General features: G+C 43.3%; 1 protein-coding gene across 1 annotated transcript in view; it reads left to right on the forward strand.

Annotated features, from left to right (window-relative positions):
- The first annotated feature begins 19,194 nt into the window (after positions 1 to 19,194).
- Positions 19,195 to 19,500, forward strand: part of SNX25 (sorting nexin 25) — a 149,446-nt gene continuing 149,140 nt past the window's right edge. The window contains 1 exon segment of the mRNA XM_049772429.1: positions 19,195 to 19,319. The gene's annotated coding sequence lies outside the window, so the exon portion shown is untranslated.

A 19,500-nucleotide genomic window follows, 5' to 3' on the forward strand; every position in this document is an offset into this window, starting at 1 on the left:
CATAGTAGCCGGGGCGGTGGCGGCGGCCGAAGCGCCGGTTCGTCGGCTCAGTCGGGCGGCGCGGCTCCAGCACAGGCGAGGTTGCGAAGGGCGACGCCGGCGCGCTTTCCGTGGGCACCGCCGGCGAAGCTAGAGGAGGAAACGGACGCCCCAACGGAGCCGGGAGGCGAGAGCGCGCCGCGGGGGAAGAGCAAGGGGAGGGGCCCGGCACGCGCCGCTCACCTGGCAGCGGCGGCCGCTCCGGCCGCAACAGAGGAGATGAGATACGCCTCCCGCGCGGGCCGAGCTCGGACGCACGAACGCCAACACGCACGTACGCACGCGCGCGCCTGCGCACTCCAGCGGTCCCGCTTCACGGTTTGAGCTTCCGGAGGTGGGACGGCCGGAAGTGGGCGGCGGAGTTACTACCGGAAAGGGTGGAGTTATGACCGGAAGAGGGCGGGCCGCGGCTGAGGGCGTCATAAGACTCGCTGTGGGAACTCTGGAGGCTTCGGAGACGGTCGTGGGCTCCACCTCGTGACATGTCGCCGGAAGAGGGCCAAGCCTCCCAAAGCTGTCAGCGTGAAGAAATGAATAAGTTTGGGCCTCGCAGAACGTCCACAGCTCATGGACCTTGGGGATTGGCTTTAACGATCTCGGAATTTCCTCACCCAACCTTCCTTCTTCTGTTCTTCCCAGTCGCCGCCATCCCATGTAGCAGGACCGGGACCCAGGCGGTCCTGTGCAACTAGGATTGGGGTTCGGCAAGCTCTGAATGGGTGCCCCAAATCTGCCCAGCTGACGGAGCTGAATGTGGCGTCCCTAACCCTGGTCTCAGTTGCTTGCTTGTCCAGGGGCTGAGAAGAAGCAACTCATTATCACCTGAGTTCAAGCTTCCTCACTCAGCATATCTGAAAAATAAAAATAAAGCAGTAGTGTGGAGTTTGGAGATTTAAGAGTGAGGAAGGTACTTGTCTGGCACGCAGTCAACTCGAACCCTGGTTTCGATTCCCATCACAGCATTTGCCATGAGCAATTTCTCCATCCCCAAGATGGAGAAAACTGTAGCAATCAACTCACCTCCTCCTCCTCCCTCCCCCCCCCAGCACTGTAGATATTAAAAATGAAATGACTAGGAACCGGACGGATAGCATGGAGGTAGGGCATTTGCCTTGCATCCAGGTAGGGCGTTTGCCTTGTATGCAGAAGGACGGTGGTTCGAATCCCAGCATCCCATATGGTCCCCGGAGCCTGCCAGGAGGATTTCTGAGTGTAGAGCCAGGAGTAACCCCTAAGCGCTGCAGGGTGTGACACAAAACCAAAAATAAAAGAAAAAAAATGAAATGATTATTTTTGGAATTGTTAAGGTCAACGGAGTTCATCTCAAACCATTTTTGTGGTCCAGTGACTACTCAGAAAGTCCTCTGATCCCTCTTAGGGAGATGGGCAGTTCACTCATGTAGGAGAAAATTCTGGTAGACCACTGAATGCCCAAGTTTTTGTTGAGTTATAGATAAATAGTAGGAAAGCTGTTACATTTAGAAACCCTAAAACATATCAAAGTATTATGCTGTATACCTTAATTTTACAGTCCAATATATTAACAAAACGTGAGGAAAGCATTTTATTTGATATGGGGGGGGGGCGGAGAGATAGCACAGCGGTAAAGCGTTTGTTTGCCTTAGATGCAGAAGGACGGTGGTTCGAATCCCGGCATCCCATATGGTCCTCTGAGCCTGCCAGGAGTGATTTCTGAGCATAGAGCCAGGAGTAACCCCTGAGCGCTCATGGGTATGACCAAAAAATAAATAAATAAATAAATAAATAAAAATAAAAAGATTTATTTGATATTGAGGTGAGGAGCTTCTGGGTTTGCTTGATTGTGGAATTGGATTCTGACAGGCACACACTTGGGTGAAGTGCTCACCTGGGACTGCAGTCCTTTAGTTGTGCTTGCACTTGTGCTTACTGAGGGTCACACACTTGTGCTCACACAGATGTTTGCTGGAGGTTGCACTTTTGACTGGTATTTGCACTTTCTTTTTTTCAGTTGTGAGCAGCAGGATTGATAGATACATCCTTTAGTTACAGTGCTTTTCGATGTGGCAGAAGTCACTTGGACTCTGGAGACAATATATAGCAGAGCTGCTGCTCATGCATACAGGAAATATAGGGGTGAAACTCTTGGCCTCGTGCTTATAAGACAGGTATTTTAACCATTCAGCCATCTTCCTACGACTGGAAAAAAAGTTTTAATAAGGTAATTATTTGTATAAGATGCTTTTTCTGAGGTAATAGTTTATGAAAACAAATGTAGGGGCTAGAGAGATAGTATAGGTTAAAGAACATGACCCTGGTTTGATTCCCTGGTTTGAATCCATATGAACTCCTGAGCTTCTTAAGCATAAAGCCAGAATATCCCCTGTGAACACTGCTGACTGTGGCTCAAAAATAAAAGATTTTCAGTATAAACAGAAACAAAAACAAAGATGGGGCCAGAATTTTAGTATGTTGATTATGACTCGCATGAGGCCAGCTCAGGTTATATTCCTGGCATCCCATATGGTCCCTGAGCCTGCCAGGAATGATTTCTGAGTGCAGAGCCAAGAATAACCCCTGAGTGCTGCTGGTTAAATGCAAAAGAGTTTTTAAAGAGTTTGGAGTAATGTAAGTAAATAGGGTTAATGAACCAAGGAATTCAGGTAACTCTGAAAACTAAAAAAGAGAAGAAACAGATTCTTCTTTGAAGCCTTCAAGGAACACAAAATGTTGCCTGTCTCTTGATTTTAAACTTCAGACCTCCAGAAGATAAGAGTAAGTTCATGTTATTTTTTCTAACAACTAAACATAATAACTTGCCCAGAAAAAATAGAAAACTCATACAATAGATATAAATACCTTCTCAGTGTAAGTACAAAGAAATTCAGAACTATATGTTTCATTATTAAGAAGTTTTCTTGGGCCCGGAGAGATAGCACAGTGGCATTTGCCTTGCAAGCAGCCGATCCAGGACCTAAGGTGGTTGGTTCGAATCCCGGTGTCCCATATGGTCCCCCTTGCCTGCCAGGAGCTATTTCTGAGCAGACAGCCAGGAGTAACCCCTGAGCACCGCTGGGTGTGGCCCAAAAACCAAAAAAAAAAAAAAAAGAAGAAAAGTTTTCTTAAGGAATTAGCTAGATTTTTTGTGCTTTATGATTTTTCTTTCCATTTGCTTGGTAATTAAGATAGCGCAGCAGTATGGCATTTGCCTGGCACGCAGTCGGACCTTGGTTCGATCCCTGGCGTCCCATATGGTCCCCAAACCAGGAGCGATTTCTGAGCAAATAGCCAGGAGTAACCCCTGAGTATCACCGTGTGTAACCCAAAAAACAAAAACAAATTAAAGACCAAGTATAGAAAATCACTTTTCTTTTTGTATGCCAAAGAGGAATTCTAAAAAATAATTAATTCTTTTTTTTTTGGTTTTTGGGCCACACCCAGCGGTGCTCAGGGGTTACTCCTGGCTGTCTGCTCAGAAATAGCTCCTGGCAGGCACGGGGAACCATATGGGACACCGGGATTTGAACCAACCACCTTTGGTCCTGGATCGGCTGCTTGCAAGGCAAACGCCGCTGTGCTATCTCTCCGGGCCCAATTAATTCTTCTTAATAAGACTATTGGCACAATTTCCCAGGATAGTTGTTGATTTTATGGTCATAAATTATGATACAAAATAACTACGTTAGTAAAGGTATGTTTCTACTGAGAAGACAGAAATGATCAATACGTACATGAAAATATTCAGGTATTAAGGAAATACTAATCAAATATAAATCAAAACTTATATGTATATATATCAAATCCTACTACATACATATTCATATATTTCAAATCCTGTGTGTGTGTGTGTGTTTCTAGGTAAAACTATTACAGAAAATGATAAACTGACTTAGCAACTTTACTTCTAGGTATAATTGCAAGAATAGAAAATGGTTTTTCTGATGTTTTGATAATTATAGTAATAACAAAATACATAAAATAGTTAAAGGGTAGAAACTGTCAACAGATTAAGATGAATGGTAAACCAAAGGTGGCATATACATACATATGGTGTGAAATTATGCAGCCATAAAAATAAAATTATGTTACTGCTACTACATGTGAATGTATCTTTTTGGGGGGTCACACCCAGCAGCACTCAGGGGTTACGCCTAACTCTGCACTCAGAAATCAGGCATGGGAGATCATATGGGATGCCAGGAATAGAATCTGGATTCATCCTGAGTCAACCACATGCAAGGCAAACACCTTTACCACTGTGCTATATTTCTGGCCCCACATGAATGTATCTTGAAGATGATGTATACTAACTAAAAGCTAGATAACAAATGAATAATATATTTGTTCAACTTGTGGTCCCTAAACATGAAAATCAGAAAGAAAATAGAATGTTTTGTTTTGGAGGAATTGTTTATTTTGGGGTTTGGGGTCACACCTGGCATCACTCAGGGGTTACTCCTGGCTCTATGCTTAGATATCACCCCTGGCAGGCTCAGGGGACCACATGGGCTACCAAGCATTGAATATGGATCTGTCCTAGGTCAGCCATGTGCAAAGCAAACACCTTGCCACTGTGCTATTCCTCCAGCCCAAGAAAATAGAATGTTGAGATACTCAAGGACTGGAAAATGAAATTGGGTGTCATTGTTTAGTGGGCAGTTTCAGTATGGGCTGATGAGACTATTGTGGTGATAGGTGATGGCAATGATTTCACAACAATGTGGGTCTAACTGATGCCATTGGACTAATGGATGAACTTAAAGGGACAAAATGTAGTTTTATTTTCCATGATAAGTTAAAGAAAGAAGACTCAGGGTTGGAAAGATAGTATATTAGGCACTGTGTTTACCTTGCATGGAATTGACCCTGAGTTTAATTCCCAGCACCACTTTTGATTTCCTAAACAGCATAGAACCAGGAATCATCCCTGAGCACTGATAGATGTGGCCCCCAAACCAAACACTTTAGTTTTACCTTCTTACACTTTACCTCTTTCTGGGTATAGATGTACACATTTGCTTTACCTTAGTATTTAAGCTTTCAAAGTCAAAGATTTTCTTTTCTATATGCCTCTTCATAGCTGTGGTCATAGAAATTTATAAATGTAGAGGTGAGAGTAGATCCTTTCCCAAACACATTGAGTCTGTCTGAAAAGATATAAATAATATCCTATCTCTTTCTCTTTTGAAAATGGCTTCTCTCTTACTTGTAAACATCTTGAGACTATACTGATGACTATTTATAAAGAACTGTTACATTTATTTCCATAAATATCTGATTTTTAAAAAAACTATTATTATGAACAAATATGTTAATAGAAAGCCATTTTAATTTAGAGGAAAGTATCTTTAGGTAGGTCACACCTGGCTGTGTTCAAGCGCTATTTCTAACTTTGCATTTGGGGCTTATTCTTGATGGTTTTGGGGGGACCCAATGGTGCCTGTCCTCAAACCCTGGCCTCCTGCTTTTTCTCGACACATTGAACTATCTGGCTGGCCCAAGGAAGCACGTTTTGTGGGAGGAACTTTTTATAAGGTTAATAGATTCAGTTCATAATCCTACCTTAATTTAAGTATAAAATTCAGAATTTTTGAGTAATTAATAAGGGCCCGGAGAGATAGCACAGCGGTGTTTGCCTTGCAAGCAGCCGATCCAGGACCTAAGGTGGTTGATTCGAATCCCGGTGTCCCATATGGTCCCCAGTGCCTGCCAGGAGCTATTTCTGAGCAGACAGCCAGGAGTAACCCCTGAGCACAGCTGGATGTGGCCCAAAAAACCAAAAAAATAAAAAATAAATAAAAAAATAAGACAGTTCAAACTATCCAAGTGTTATACTAACTATAGGAAGTTAATAATGTAAAATGAGTTATTCACAGAAAATCTAACTTTGCATTTGTCCTAATTCCCACACAGCAGAACTGGCAGCTTTCTTCTTGCCACCATAGAACTATATGATACCTCTATTTGATGTGTTACATTGCTTTATGCTTCCTTCAGCTTCTACTTCATTCCTCCAATATGACTTTGGCTCCACCAGGAAGTGAACTCTTTAAGGACAGAGCTAAGCTATATAATTTGCTAATAAAAATCTGGCTAAATGCTTTTGGACTTAGTGACAGAATGATAGGAGTCACATACTACCTTCAGGAGTTTATAAAGTCTATTAGAATTTCAAAATCATCCTGATTCTTGTGTTGGTTATTATAAGAACATTATCTGCATGTTTTTTTTAAAAGCATCTTATTTTGGGGCCGGAGAAATAGCATGGTAAGGTGTTTGCCTTACATGCAGAAGGACGGTGGTTTGAATCCCGGCATCCCATAGTCTGCCGAGCCTGCCATGAGTGATTTCTGAGCATGGAGCCAGGAGTAACCCCTGAGCACTGCCGGTGTGACCCAAAAACCAAAACAAACAAGCAAACAAAAACAGTCAGCCCTGAGCACCACTGGGTATGGCCCCAAAACAAAAAAAAAAAAAAGCATCTTATTTTGTCTTATGATATTGAATTAATTTTAACTATTATATTTGAAAGATAAAGTATTGAAAAAGTAGGGCCCGAAGAGATAGCACAGCGGTGTTTGTCTTGCAAGCAGCTGATCCAGGACCAAAAGGTGGTTAGTTTGAATCCTGGTGTCCCATATGATCCTCCGTGCCTGCCAGGAGCTATTTCTGAGCAGACAGCCAGGAGTAACCCCTGAGCACCGCCAGGTGTGGCCCAAAAACCAAAACAGAAAAAAAAAGAAAAAGAAAAAGTATCCTATAGATTAGAGCCCTTAAACAACTAGCTTTGTGATTTGACTTTTCAGTGTCTAAATTTTGTCTTTAAAATGGTATTATAATACTTAATGCATAGAGTTGCAGTGATGATCATATGTTTCTTATTTGTTTGTTGTTTTGGGGCCAAACTCAGTGGCAGTCAGGTGTTACTTCTAACTCTGCACTATGAAATTACTCTTGGCAGGCTTGGGGAACCATATGGGATGCTGGGAATAGAACCCAGGTTGGTCACTTGCAAGGCAAACACCCACCTTGCAATACATTCACTCTGGCCCAATGTTAGTATATTTTAAAAATGACTTCTGGGGGCTGGAGCAGAGGCACAGTGGTAGGGCATTTGCCTGCATGCAGCTAACCTTGGACGGGCCATAGTATGATTCCCTGATGTCCCTATGGTCCCCCAAGCCAGGAGCAATTTCTGAGCACATACCCAGGAGTAACCCCTGAGCATCACCGGTGTGCCCCCCAAAAAATGACTTCTGAATTTAAAGTTCAAATGTTTTTTTGTTTTTTGTTTTTGGGCCACACCTAGTGATGCTCAGGGGTTACTCCTGGCTATGTGCTCAGAAATTGCTCCTGGCTTGGGGGACCATATGAGACGCAGGGAATTGAACCATCCTGGGTCAGCCACATGGAAGGCAAATGCCCTACCACTATGTTATTGCACCAGCCCCTAAAGTTCAATTTTAAGATACCATTTGTATTGCTGTTTTTGTCAGTACTCAATTATTACAAATCTGTTAGCATTAAATAGAATCATGTTCATTCAGAAATATTTTTAAGAAACTGCTCAGTACCATCTCTATTTTATTTTTATTTGTAATAGTGTCTTTATTTAAGAAGCATGATTACAAACATGTGTATATTGAGTTTCAGTTATTTAAAATAATACCCCTCTTTACCAGTGCAACCTTCCCACCACCAATATCAACATCTCCCTCCTCCCCCACCCCCTGCCTGTATTCAAGAAAGAATTTTCTTTTTTTTTTTTCACTACCATTGTCATGATAGTTGTCAGTGTAGTTATTCCTCTAACTGCACTCATCACTCTTTGTGGTAAGCTTTATATGTCAATTGTGTCTGGATATTATTACAATAATGCCTTTTATTTTCTTATATTACACACATGAGACTATTCTCTATGTCTTTCTCCCCCTCTGACTTATTTCAGCATAATAGTTCGCTTCTATCCATGTATAGGAAAATTTCATGATTTCATTTTTCCTGACGGCTGCATAGTATTTCATTGTGTACGTGTTCCACAGTTTCTTTAGCAACTCATCTGTTGTTGGGTATCTGGGTTGTTTCCACATTCTGGCTATTGTAAATAGTGCTTCAATGAATATAGGTGTGCAAAGGCATTTTTGTATTGTGTTTTTGTGTTCCTAGCGTATATCGCTAGGAGTGGTATAGATGAATCATACGGGAGCTCAATTTCCAGTTTTTTGAGGAATCTTCATAAGACTGGACTAGACAGCATTCCCACTAACAGAATTTGTCCCCACAAATCCCCTCCAGCACTGATTATTCTTGTTCTTTGTGATGTAAGCCAAGCTCTATGGCACGAGATGGTACCTCATTGTTGTTTTAGTTTGCATCTCACTGATGATTAATGATGTGGAGCATTTTTCATGTGCCTTTTGGCCATTTGTATTTCTTCTTTGAGGAAATGTCTGTTCATTTCTTTCCTTTTTTTTTTTTTTTTTTTGGTTTTTGGGTTACACCTGGCAGTGCTCAGGGGTTACTCCTGGCTGTCTGCTCAGAAATAGCTCCTGGCAGGCACGGGGAACCATATGGGACACCGGGATTCAAACCAATTACCTTTGGTCCTGGATTGGCTGCTTGCAAGGCAAACGCCGCTGTGCTATCTCTCCGGGCCCCATTTCTTCCCATTTTTGATGGAGTAAGATTTTTTTTTCTTGTTAAGTTCTATCAGTACCTTGTATATCTTAGATATTAGCTCCTTATCTGATGGATATTGGGTGAATAGTTTCTCCTAATCTGTGTGTGGTCTTATGTGTTCTATATATCTTATGGTTATGGGCCTGATATCAAGGTCTTTAATTCATTTGGATTAACATCATCTCTATTTTAAACTATAAGAAATTCTTCACAATTTCTTCTTCTGTAAATACATAAATATAGCAAATAAATAACAAGTCAGAAACTTATTTTAGATAGTATTTTAAAACTTTATATCATATAAAATATATATTATAAAATATAAAAACTTATAATTTATACTATATATTTAATCAATATTTAATCAATAATTAAGCATTAGTTAAGTTATTCTCCGTGTGCCAATTATAAAAAATATAATTATTTCAAAAAGCTATAACTCACATGCACCTTGAATAAATGAATACACAGATTATTTTCTTTATAATTTACTATTCGATAGCAAAATATTTTTAGAGTTTAAAAGTCAGCTTAGAATTTTTAATTTTGCTTTAAATTTCATAACTTGAAAATACTGTTGTAAAATAAAGCTAAACAATGTGGCTATATTAACAAACATCAAATGGCAAACATAGTTGTAGACTTTCTCTTTTGCCCCTATCTTAACCTAGGCTCTTTTGTTCTTTGAAATAGTTGAAAGGAAATTCTGAAGAATTTTCAATTACAGGAGAAAGAAATATAAACCTTAATATATTTGCAGTAATACATTATTAAATTTTGATGAGCAGTCTGATGATCTACCAGAACTGAATATTCTGTCCAAGTAAATTGTGATAGCTTGTTCAAATAATAGCAGCAATGAATTACAGCTCTCTACATTGTAACCCATGTGGCTTCTTCTGATTTAACTCCTACCTGAGCCATGTGCTTAGCTTTGGTTGGTGGGTTCTTACCATACGAAACAGAAGCAAAATCTGACAGTGAACGTTCACACTGCTTTTCTTTTTTCTTTTTTTCTTTTTTTTTTCTTTTTTTTGTTTCTTCTTTTAAGAGACAGGGTCTTGCTATGTTGCCCAGGCTGGAGTACAGTGGCTATTCACAGGCGCGATCCCACTACTGATCAGCACGGGAGCTTTGACCTGCTCCGTTTCCGACCTGGGCCGGTTCGCCCCTCCTTAGGCAACCTGGTGGTCCCCCGCTCCTGGGGGGTCACCATATTGATGCCGAACTTAGTGCGGACACCCGATCGGCATAGCGCACTGCAGTCCAGAACTCCTGGACTCAAGCGATCCTCCGGCCTCAGCCTCCCGAGTAGCTGGGACTACAGGCGCGCGCCACCACGCCCGGCCACACTGCTTTTCTAAGGCTGCCCCTTGAAGCCAAGCTAACTTCTCAAAAGATTAATGCATGGAAGCAAAGATAAGCCATCTCAAAAGAACTCCATGGTTCAAGCAGCCCCAGTCTGTGTACTAACAAACCACAGCTTCATTAGGAAACTCAGGCAGGAAGAGCAGAGAAACCAGTTGCTAAACCACTAATCATGTGAATTAAGAGATTGATTACTTGAGGGTAGTCACTTATACAATAAAAAGTAACATACACACACTTTTCTAAATTTCAAGTCAAAACTGCTCTTATTTTATGTGTAATCTACTTTCCTTTTTTTCTTTTTTTCTTCTGAACAGTTCTGAGGGCCCAGGGACTACTGCCAAAGATAGATGACCCAATGTTTAGGCCTAAAAGTTTAGTGTGTGGGCCCTGTGAAGGGCCTGGGATGTGGTGCTTTTAGGCCTGTAGGACTAGGATAGGGCCAAGCAGTGTTATGGATCAAACTTGGGGCTTGATGCATTCACCTCTTTGAGCTATTTCATTGGTCCTCTACTGGTTTGTTGGTTTGGGGGCCACATCCAGCATGCTCGGGGCTTACTACTGGCTCTGAACTCAGGAATTCTCCTGGGCTTAGGAGACCAGTTGGGATGCCAAGGGTCAAATTTAGGTTGGCTATATGCCAGGCAAGTTCCCTATCCCTTTGCTACCTCTCCAGCTCCATCTATTGTTTCAGTTTTGTTGTTGTTGTTGCTGCTGCTGCTTTCTTTTAAAATGTTTATATAGTTATAATGATTTTTGTTTTGGGGTCACACCTGGCGGCGCCCAGGGGTTACCCCTGGCTTTGCACTCAGAAAACACTCGTGGTAGGCACAGGGGACCAATGGGATGCTGGGAATCGAACCAGGGTTTGTCCTGTGTTGGCCTTGTGGAGAAAGCAAACGCCCTACCACTGTACTATCGATCCAGTCCCTGTATAAGTAGAATGATTTTATTGGCAATTTCCTCTTTCCAGCAGTATAAGCATATTTAAATTCAATTAGTGATAGAGTGGGGGGACAGATATAAACCAGGATGACAAGCAGTCTAGAAGCAGTGAGGACAGTTCAGAGACTATCATTCCTGAATGAGGATTTTCCTCATGGTCCTTGTTTTAAAACTGTCCACAGGTGAGGAGTACAGAAGACATCTCAAATCTGGCCCAGTTTGATGCCCCAAATGATATAGTACAGAGGATGTTATCTGGTCACTGTTAACTTTATGTAATGCTCCAATGTTCTGATTTATATATTTGAGATTACATTGATTTACAAGAGTACAAATGTTGATAAGACTTTTGTTTTGCTTTAGAGACACACCCAATTGTGTCATGGTTGGGAGCTACTTCTGGCTCTGTGCTGAGGATTGCTCTTAGCAGTTCTGTGGAGTTTGAGGTGCTCAGGATCAAATCCAAAGGGCCTTTACTATTGTTATTCATTACTTTGGTAGCAGTGAATTTAATTTACAGAATTTTCTTGTACAATTCTACTTTTTGGAGACTAATACAATTTTGGACATTCTGCCTGAACATTTACTAATATGGGTATTTCTACTAATATGAAAAACTAGCATGCATACTATATACACAGATTTTCTAAAATTTTGTTAAGATTCTCAAATATTCTATATAAGTTTCCTATATGTTTGAACAAAAGAAAGCTTTTGCATCTTTATAGTTTGATCACGAATGTATTTCCTTTTTTTTAATCTTTGAGAAGAGAGTGATACGGTGGTTCAGCATAATGTTCTTTAACTAATTTATTTATTAAATATAATCCTTTATAGGAATACAAGGCATTTTTTCTGTTTGGTTTTTACTTTATGAGGCCTTTTTTTTTTTAAACAAAACAAAACAAAACATTTCTTTAGAGTAGCTATACCCAATGGTCATGCTTAGGAGCTACTCCCAGCTCCATGCTTGGAAGTCACCTCTGGCAAGGCTTGAGAACCATGAAGTATTAGATCTAGGCCTCTGTCATGATTTTTCTTTCACTTCATCCCAATGAGGTATCTCTAGGGCCAGGGGTCTCAAACTCAATTTACCTGGGAGCCGCAGGAGGTAAAGTCCAGGTGATCCTTGAGTGCAAAGTCAGTAGTAAGCCTTGAACATTGGGGGTGTGACCCAAACAACCCAAACAAAACAAAAAAAGATTCCTCTAGGGCAGGAAATGTACGGAGGGCCGTTTGCACCCTGCCAGCCGGGAGTTTGAGACCCCTGCTCTAGGCTGTGACATTTAGCTCTTATGGCATGTTAATATCTTTTTTTACAGTTTTCACTAGTTAGTCAAACTAAACATAGTAAATATATATATATATCCTTTAGCTATGCCTTGGATGGCCAGGGATTTTTTAAGGAAAATTTCAGTAAATTATGAAGTGAAATATACATCATACATTTAGACATAGATTGGGTGTGATATACCTGTTTATACTGCATAATACTTTATCATCAGAAGTGATTTGGGCTGTACCTGCCAGTGTTCAGGAATTACTACTGACTGCTCAAGGGTTGCTCCAGTTGGTGTTTGGGTCAGACCATTTGGTACTGAATATTGAAATGTGGTATTCGTAGTCAAGACAACTTAATCCTTTTTTTTTTTTTTTTTTGGGCCATACCCGGTGTTGCTCAGGGGTTATTCCTGGCTGTTGCTCAGAAATAGCTCCTGGCAGGCACGGGGGACCATATGGGACACCGGGATTCGAACCAACCACCTTTGGTCCTGGATCGGCTGCTTGCAAGGCAAACGCTGCTGTGCTATCTCTCCGGGCCCACAACTTAATTCTTTATATAATCAGTCATCATATTTTCTTTTTTAAGTATCTTTATTTAAACACCTTGATTACAAACATGATTATGGTTGGGTTTCAGTCATGTAAAGAATACCCCCCTTCACCAGTGCTACATTCCCATCCCCAATGTCCCAAATCTTCCTCATCATATTCTCTTCTATTAAAAGAATATTTTTGTGTTGGGGATCAAACTCAAGCCTCTCATAAGATTGTAGATATGCTTTACTGCCAAATTACATTCCTGGCCATCCATTCCCCCCACTTTTTGGGCCACACTATCAGTTTTGGCATATTCTGGTTCTGTGCTTGGGTATCACCCTTGGTGGTGCTCATAAGCAATGAAGGTCTGGGACTCTAATCCAGGCCTCTTGCACATGCAGCATAGCCCTTTGAGTTATCTCTCTGGTCCTCTTTTAATTTTTATAATTATGTTAGAGTTATATAAGAGAAAATGCAGATAACCTATGGAACATTCACTTGCAGTCTGTTGGAATGTGCTGGCTGTAAGGAATGCAAGGCTTTGTCTCTATTTTGTACTTTAACCCTACAAGTGGGAGGAACCAAGGTAGACTTCTAGATTTAAGTTAAAAACTGACTCAAAGCCTCATCTTTTGTGTTTCTTTATCCCAGTCACACTCCTTACATTCCTTATCTTAGCTCTCAGTACTCCTACATTTTTTTTTTTTTTTTTTTTGGTTTTTGGGTCACACCCAGCAGTGCTCAGGGATTACTCCTGGTTCTATGCTATTGTTCCTGGCTGCCTCAGGGGACCATATGGGATGCCAGGATTCAAACCACCTTCTTTCTATATGCAAGGCAAACACCCTATCTCCATGCTATCTCTCTGGCCCAGTATTCCTAAATTTTGCATGGGACAGAGACCCAACTAGTACTCATTAAATGTATGTAATATTATCAATGGTGATTTGTATTATCAATGCATTTATGAATGTAGAACTTTAAGATGATTTTCTGATCATCAGGGTATGTTTATCCAGAATTGCATTATTATTCCTGTGTTAAAAAAGATTATGGTCTTGGGACCAGAGCGGTGGCACAAGTGGTAAGGTGTCTTGCCTTGTCCGAGCTAGCCTAGGACAGACCACAGTTTGATCCCCCAGTGTCCTGACCACAGTTTGACCCGCCAGTGTCCCGTATGGTCCCCCAAGCCAGGAGTGATTTCTGAGTGCATAGCCAGGAGTAACCACTGAGTGTCACTGGGTGTGACCCAAAAACAAAAACAAAAACAAAAAAATAATGGTCTTAAGAGTTACAAACTAGGGCTTTCAATGAAAAGTCAGATCACTTTTCCCTTTTGTGATTCAAGTTAGCACTTGTGAGGTTAAGATGACAGCTATTCTGACAAAACTAAAACAATCCTTATTTGCCCCCTCTGTAATATAGCTTGACTAAAAGACAGTATTTAGGAAGCACCATAGTATAGGGTTTAACTGTACAAAATGTATTAGATTTTAGCTTATGACCAGGCAATGCTCAGGGCTTACACCTGGTTCTATACTCAGGCAACACTTCTGGCATTACTTGGGGGACCATATGATGTGTCAGTATTTGAACTGGGGTGAGCTGCATGCTAGCAGGATAAATGGCTTAACCCCTGTACTATCACTCCAGTCCCAAATCACAAATTTTTATATCAAATCATACAGGTACATGGCTATCAGATCCTATCTCTGTCATCAACTTTGTAATGCTGAGAAAGTTATTTTGCTTAGCTTCCTTATAAGAATATAGATGGAGACCAATCAGTTAGTACTGTGAAGAATAAATGAAGCACATCCAGTGTTTAGAAAGGTACCTGGCATAATCCTCAGGAAGTGCCCAACTTATTAATATTAGTGTGAGCTATGAGTTTAAGTGGGAGAATGTATACAATGCTGTTAGCATAAGCCTGACATAAAAAGTATTTAAAAATATGTATAGAATACATGGATGTATATGTATGCTGAGTGAACTAAGTCAGAGGGAGAGAGATAGACACAGAATAGTCTTACTCAACTATGGGTTTTAAGAAAAATAAAAGACATTTTTGCAATAATTCTCAGAGACAAAAGAGATGAGGGCTGGAAGGTCCAGCTCACGATATGAAGCCCACCACAAAAAGTGGTGAGTGCAGTTAGACAACTATTATAATGATGTGAATGAATGAAGGAAGTAGAAAGCCTGTCTGGAGTACAGGCGGGGAGGGGGGGAGGGAGATTTAGGACATTAGTGATGGGAATGTTGCATTTGTGAAGGGGGGCGTTCTTTACATGACTGAAACCCAACTACAATCATATTTGTAATCAAGGTGTTTAGATAAAGATATTAATAAAAATCTGTACAAAAGGGGCTGGAGCAATAGCACAGTGACAAGGTATTTGCTTTGCATGGCGCAGACCCAGACAGACCCAGATTTGCTCGTCAACATCCCATATGGTCCCCTGAGCCTGCGAGGAGCGATTTCTGAGTGCAGAGCCAGGAGTAACTCCTGAGGGCTGCTGGGTGTGGCCCAAAAACCAAAAAAAAAAAAAAAAGTAAATAAAATATAGATATGATGGTAAGAATGAACTTCAAAAATTTCTTTTATTTAGGGGCTGGAGAGAGAGCATGGAGGTAGGGAGTTTCCCTTGCATGCAGAATCCCGGCATCCCATATGGTCCCCCGAGCCTGCCAGGAGCGATTTATGAGTGTAGAGCGAGGAGTAACCCCTGAGCGCTGCCGGGTGTGATCCAAAATAAAAAAAGTTTTTTTTATTTGTAGGGCATACCTGGAGGAATGCTCTTTTAGAGGTGAAATCAGTTACACAGGTTTAATTTTTAAAAAAGTCTATAGATAAAGATATGTTTTTTGAGGGAGGGTTATACCCTGCAGCGCTCAGGTGTTACTCCTGGCTCTGTGCTCAGAAATTACTCCTGGCAGGCTCGGGGGACCATATGAGATGCCAGAATTTGAACCACTGTCCATCCTTAATTGGCTGCGTCCAAAGCAAACGCCCTACTGCTGTGCTATCTCTCTGGCCCCTAGATATGTTTTTTTTTTTTTTGGATTTTTTTGGCCACACCCGTTTGATGTTCAGGGGTTACTCCTGGCTAAGCGCTCAAAAATTGCCCCTGGTTTGGGGGGGACCATATGGGACGCAGGGGGATCAAACCGTGGTCCTTCCTTGGCTAGCGCCACCTCTCCGGCCCCTAGATATGTTTTTTAAAGGAAGAAGGCAAGGAGGCTAAAACAAGAAGGTAATAAATAACTTTTTGATATTCTCATTCTGCACACAAAATTCATAATGTCAATAAAGCTCTAATTACCTTGTCTTTGACTTACAGAATCAAAGAATAAAGCGTTAAGAGTAGGAGGGATAGTTAAAGGGTTGAGGCACATGGTCTTGTCCAGATCCTGACATCACCTCCTGAGCAAGCAGTGGCACAAAGCAAAACAACACAAAATCCCACCTAAAATAAATTCTCTCTCTTTTTTTTTTTTTTTTTGTGGTTTTTGGGTCACACCCGGCAGTGCTCAAGGGTTATTCCTGGCTCCATGCTCAGGAATTGCTCCTGGCAGGCATGGGGGACCATATGGGACATCAGGATTTGAACTGATGACCTTCTACATGAAAGACAAAGGCCTTACCTCCATGCTATCTCTCCAGCCCCTAAAATAAATTCTCATGGGATACTGATTATGCGTCTTAAAATTGACAACTATGAATACTTAATATAGATTCACCATATATTACTATATAAACATAACAACATGATTGATTTCTATACTCTTTTTTTTTTTGTTTTTTGTTTTTTGTTTTTGGGCCACACCCAGTAACGCTCAGGGGTTACTCCTGGCTATGCACTCAGAAGTTGCTCCTGGCTTGGGGGACCATATGGGACACCGGGGGATCGAACCGCGGTCCGTCCAAGACTAGCGCAGGCAAGGCAGGCACCTTACCTTTAGCGCCACCTCCCAGCCCGATTTCTATACTCTTGTTAGATGTCAGGGATAGTATTTTATCTTCATCTCCCTCTTGAAGTCTTTGCCCATTCCAGGGAAATCATAATAAAAGCATGGATATATGGATGGGTCATGTATGCGTTTATGGATATCGGTGATTTCAGTAATTAAATCCTTCGATAATACTTCGTATAAAAAAAGGAAATATTCCTGAAATATTTTAGTGCATTTTGTTTTTTCCTCTTGAAATTACAGGTGGCAAAAGTTAGTGATGGAATGATTCCATATAAAATGCCACAGTAGTTGAGCATATTTTCTTATTTATTTTTCTTAGTTGTGTACCATATGACAATTTATTGGAAAACAATAATAATGCGTTTAAAATGGTGAAATGCTTTTGAAGAGAGTTCCTGGAATTTCACTTTTTTTTTATTTAAACACCTTGATTACATACTTGATTGTTTGGGTTTCAGTCATGTAAAGAACACCCCCATCACCAGTGCAACATTCCCATCACCAATGTCCCAAGTCTCCCTCCTCCCCACCGGACCCCAGCCTGTACTCTAAACAGGCTCTCCATTTCCCTCATACATTCTCATTATTAGGACAGTTCAAAATGTAGTTATTTCTCTAACTAAACTCATCACTTTTTGTGGTGAGCTTCCTGAGGTGAGCTGGAACTTCCAGCTCTTTTCTCTTTTGTGTCTGGAATTTCACTTTTTTTTTTTTTTTTTTTTTTGGTTTTTGGGCCACACTCAGCGGTGCTCAGGGGTTACTCCTGGCTGTCTGCTCAGAAATAGCTCCTGGCAGGCACGGGGGACACTATGGGACACCGGGATTCGAATCAACCACCTTTGGTCTTGGATCAGCTGCTTACAAGGCAAACGCCGCTGTGCTATCTCTCCGGGCCCTGGAATTTCACTTTTAAATGTTTCCACATTCTTTGTTTCTCACTCCTTCCCTTATCTATTTTCTTCATCTTGTTCCTTACTGGTTTCCCTGAACTATCACCCCCTTTAAAAGAAGGTTTAAAATTCCTGTATTCACTTAATTTGCAAGTGTTTTATTGGTCTTAGCAGTAATTAAGGGTTTATCAGCACCCTTACATCTCAGTGAGCATTAGTTGTGTATTCAGGCTGGGACCAGGACAGAAGAGGAAAAAATATGCTCAAAAAATTATTTGGACCATTTCCATTTGCGTGGGTATAATATTTGTCCTGGACTGTTGGCAACAAAAATACGAGGAGTCGGTGCCAGTGTGATTGTGGCAGCAGTGTGGAGGCACACACTGGCACAGAGCAGCAGCTGGACTTCTGGGGGGGGGGTATTTCCCTAACTCAGACCTGCAGGCTTTCTTAGTTCTGGACTCTGGCCTATGTGATTCCTCCCTGGGGAAGTGTAGGGGGAAAAGGGTGTGAAAAAGTGAGCTTAGTTTAAAGAGCGGGAGATAAAGATCAGGACTAAGAAAAAGTCCCCAAATTTGAAACAAACAAACAAAAAAAGCCCAGGAAGTGGAATGGATCACCTTTAGCTTGAGAATCACAGAAGATTCTCACACCTGCAGCAAAAATTTCCGAAGCGCCGACGGTAGGCTGGAGGTGGGTGGGGTTTTTTGGGAGCGCAGGCGGGAGCCAATCAGGCGCGATCGGGTCTCCCCTGGAGGGGGGGCGGCGGAACCGAATCCCCCCGCTGCACCGCGGGGGTGGGCAGCGGGGGGCCGGGCGGGCCGGGCGCCTTCCCCGCTGTCACTCAGCCGGCCGCAGCCTCTCCACTCCGCCCCCGCCGCCCGCCTGACACTCACTCGGGGCCGCCCCCGCCGCGCTCCGCCCGGGGCTCCTCTGCCAGCTCCAGCCTCCAGCCCTAGTTTGGCCCAGCGGCTGGCGGTCTACCTGGGCGCGCCCCGCGGGGCAGGGCAGGCAGCGGCCGGGGGCGCCGAGTGGCGACTCTCCGGGGTCGCCGCAGCGAGAGGAGCGCGGCGGCGGGGTCTGTTGGAGCCGTTTCCCTCGGAGGGCGCGAGGGCATGAGCGCAGAGCCCCCCTGCCTCCGGAGCAGCGGCGGCGGCGGGAGGAGAAGGAGGAGGCGCCGCGCAGAGGCCACAGCCCGGGGCAGGAGATGTGCCTGCCCTTAGCGGCGCTGGGAGCAGCAGCAGCATGCACCCCGATGCCACCGACAGCCGCGGCGCCGCCGACCACAGCTCCGCCGCCCCGGGCGCCCCGGACCGCTCGGGACCCCGGGAGGCCTTGGCGGCGGCGGCGGCCACGAGTCCCCGCCCGCGGGGCCCGGGCCACTGGACCTGGTGGACGCCGGTGGCCACCGTGGCGATCGTCCTGTCCTACTGGCAGGCGGCGGAAGGCGCGGGCCCGACACGCGTCCTGTACGGGCTCCTGTTCTACCTGCTCACCGCCGCGGCCGCCTTCCTGCTGGGGACCGTCCTGTCCTTCCTCTACTGGCGCCAGCGAGCCCCGACACCCCGTTTCCCCGCCGCTTGGCGAAGGCTAGCGCCGGCTGCCCGCAGCCCCAAGACGGTGAGTGAGTACGAGACTCTCGGGCGCCCCGGGCCTCGGCCCGACCCTTCCCGCTCCCCGTGCCGGCCGCCAGCGCACCCGCGCTCCGAGACGCGGGGAGCAGCAGCGGCGGCGGGGCCCGTCCTCCCAGCACCCGCGGAACCCGGAGAAACCCGACTTGGGGCGTCCCTAGGACCCCCAG

Source organism: Suncus etruscus, chromosome 4 (genome assembly GCF_024139225.1).
Source record: "Suncus etruscus isolate mSunEtr1 chromosome 4, mSunEtr1.pri.cur, whole genome shotgun sequence".
Taxonomy (NCBI): domain Eukaryota; kingdom Metazoa; phylum Chordata; class Mammalia; order Eulipotyphla; family Soricidae; genus Suncus; species Suncus etruscus.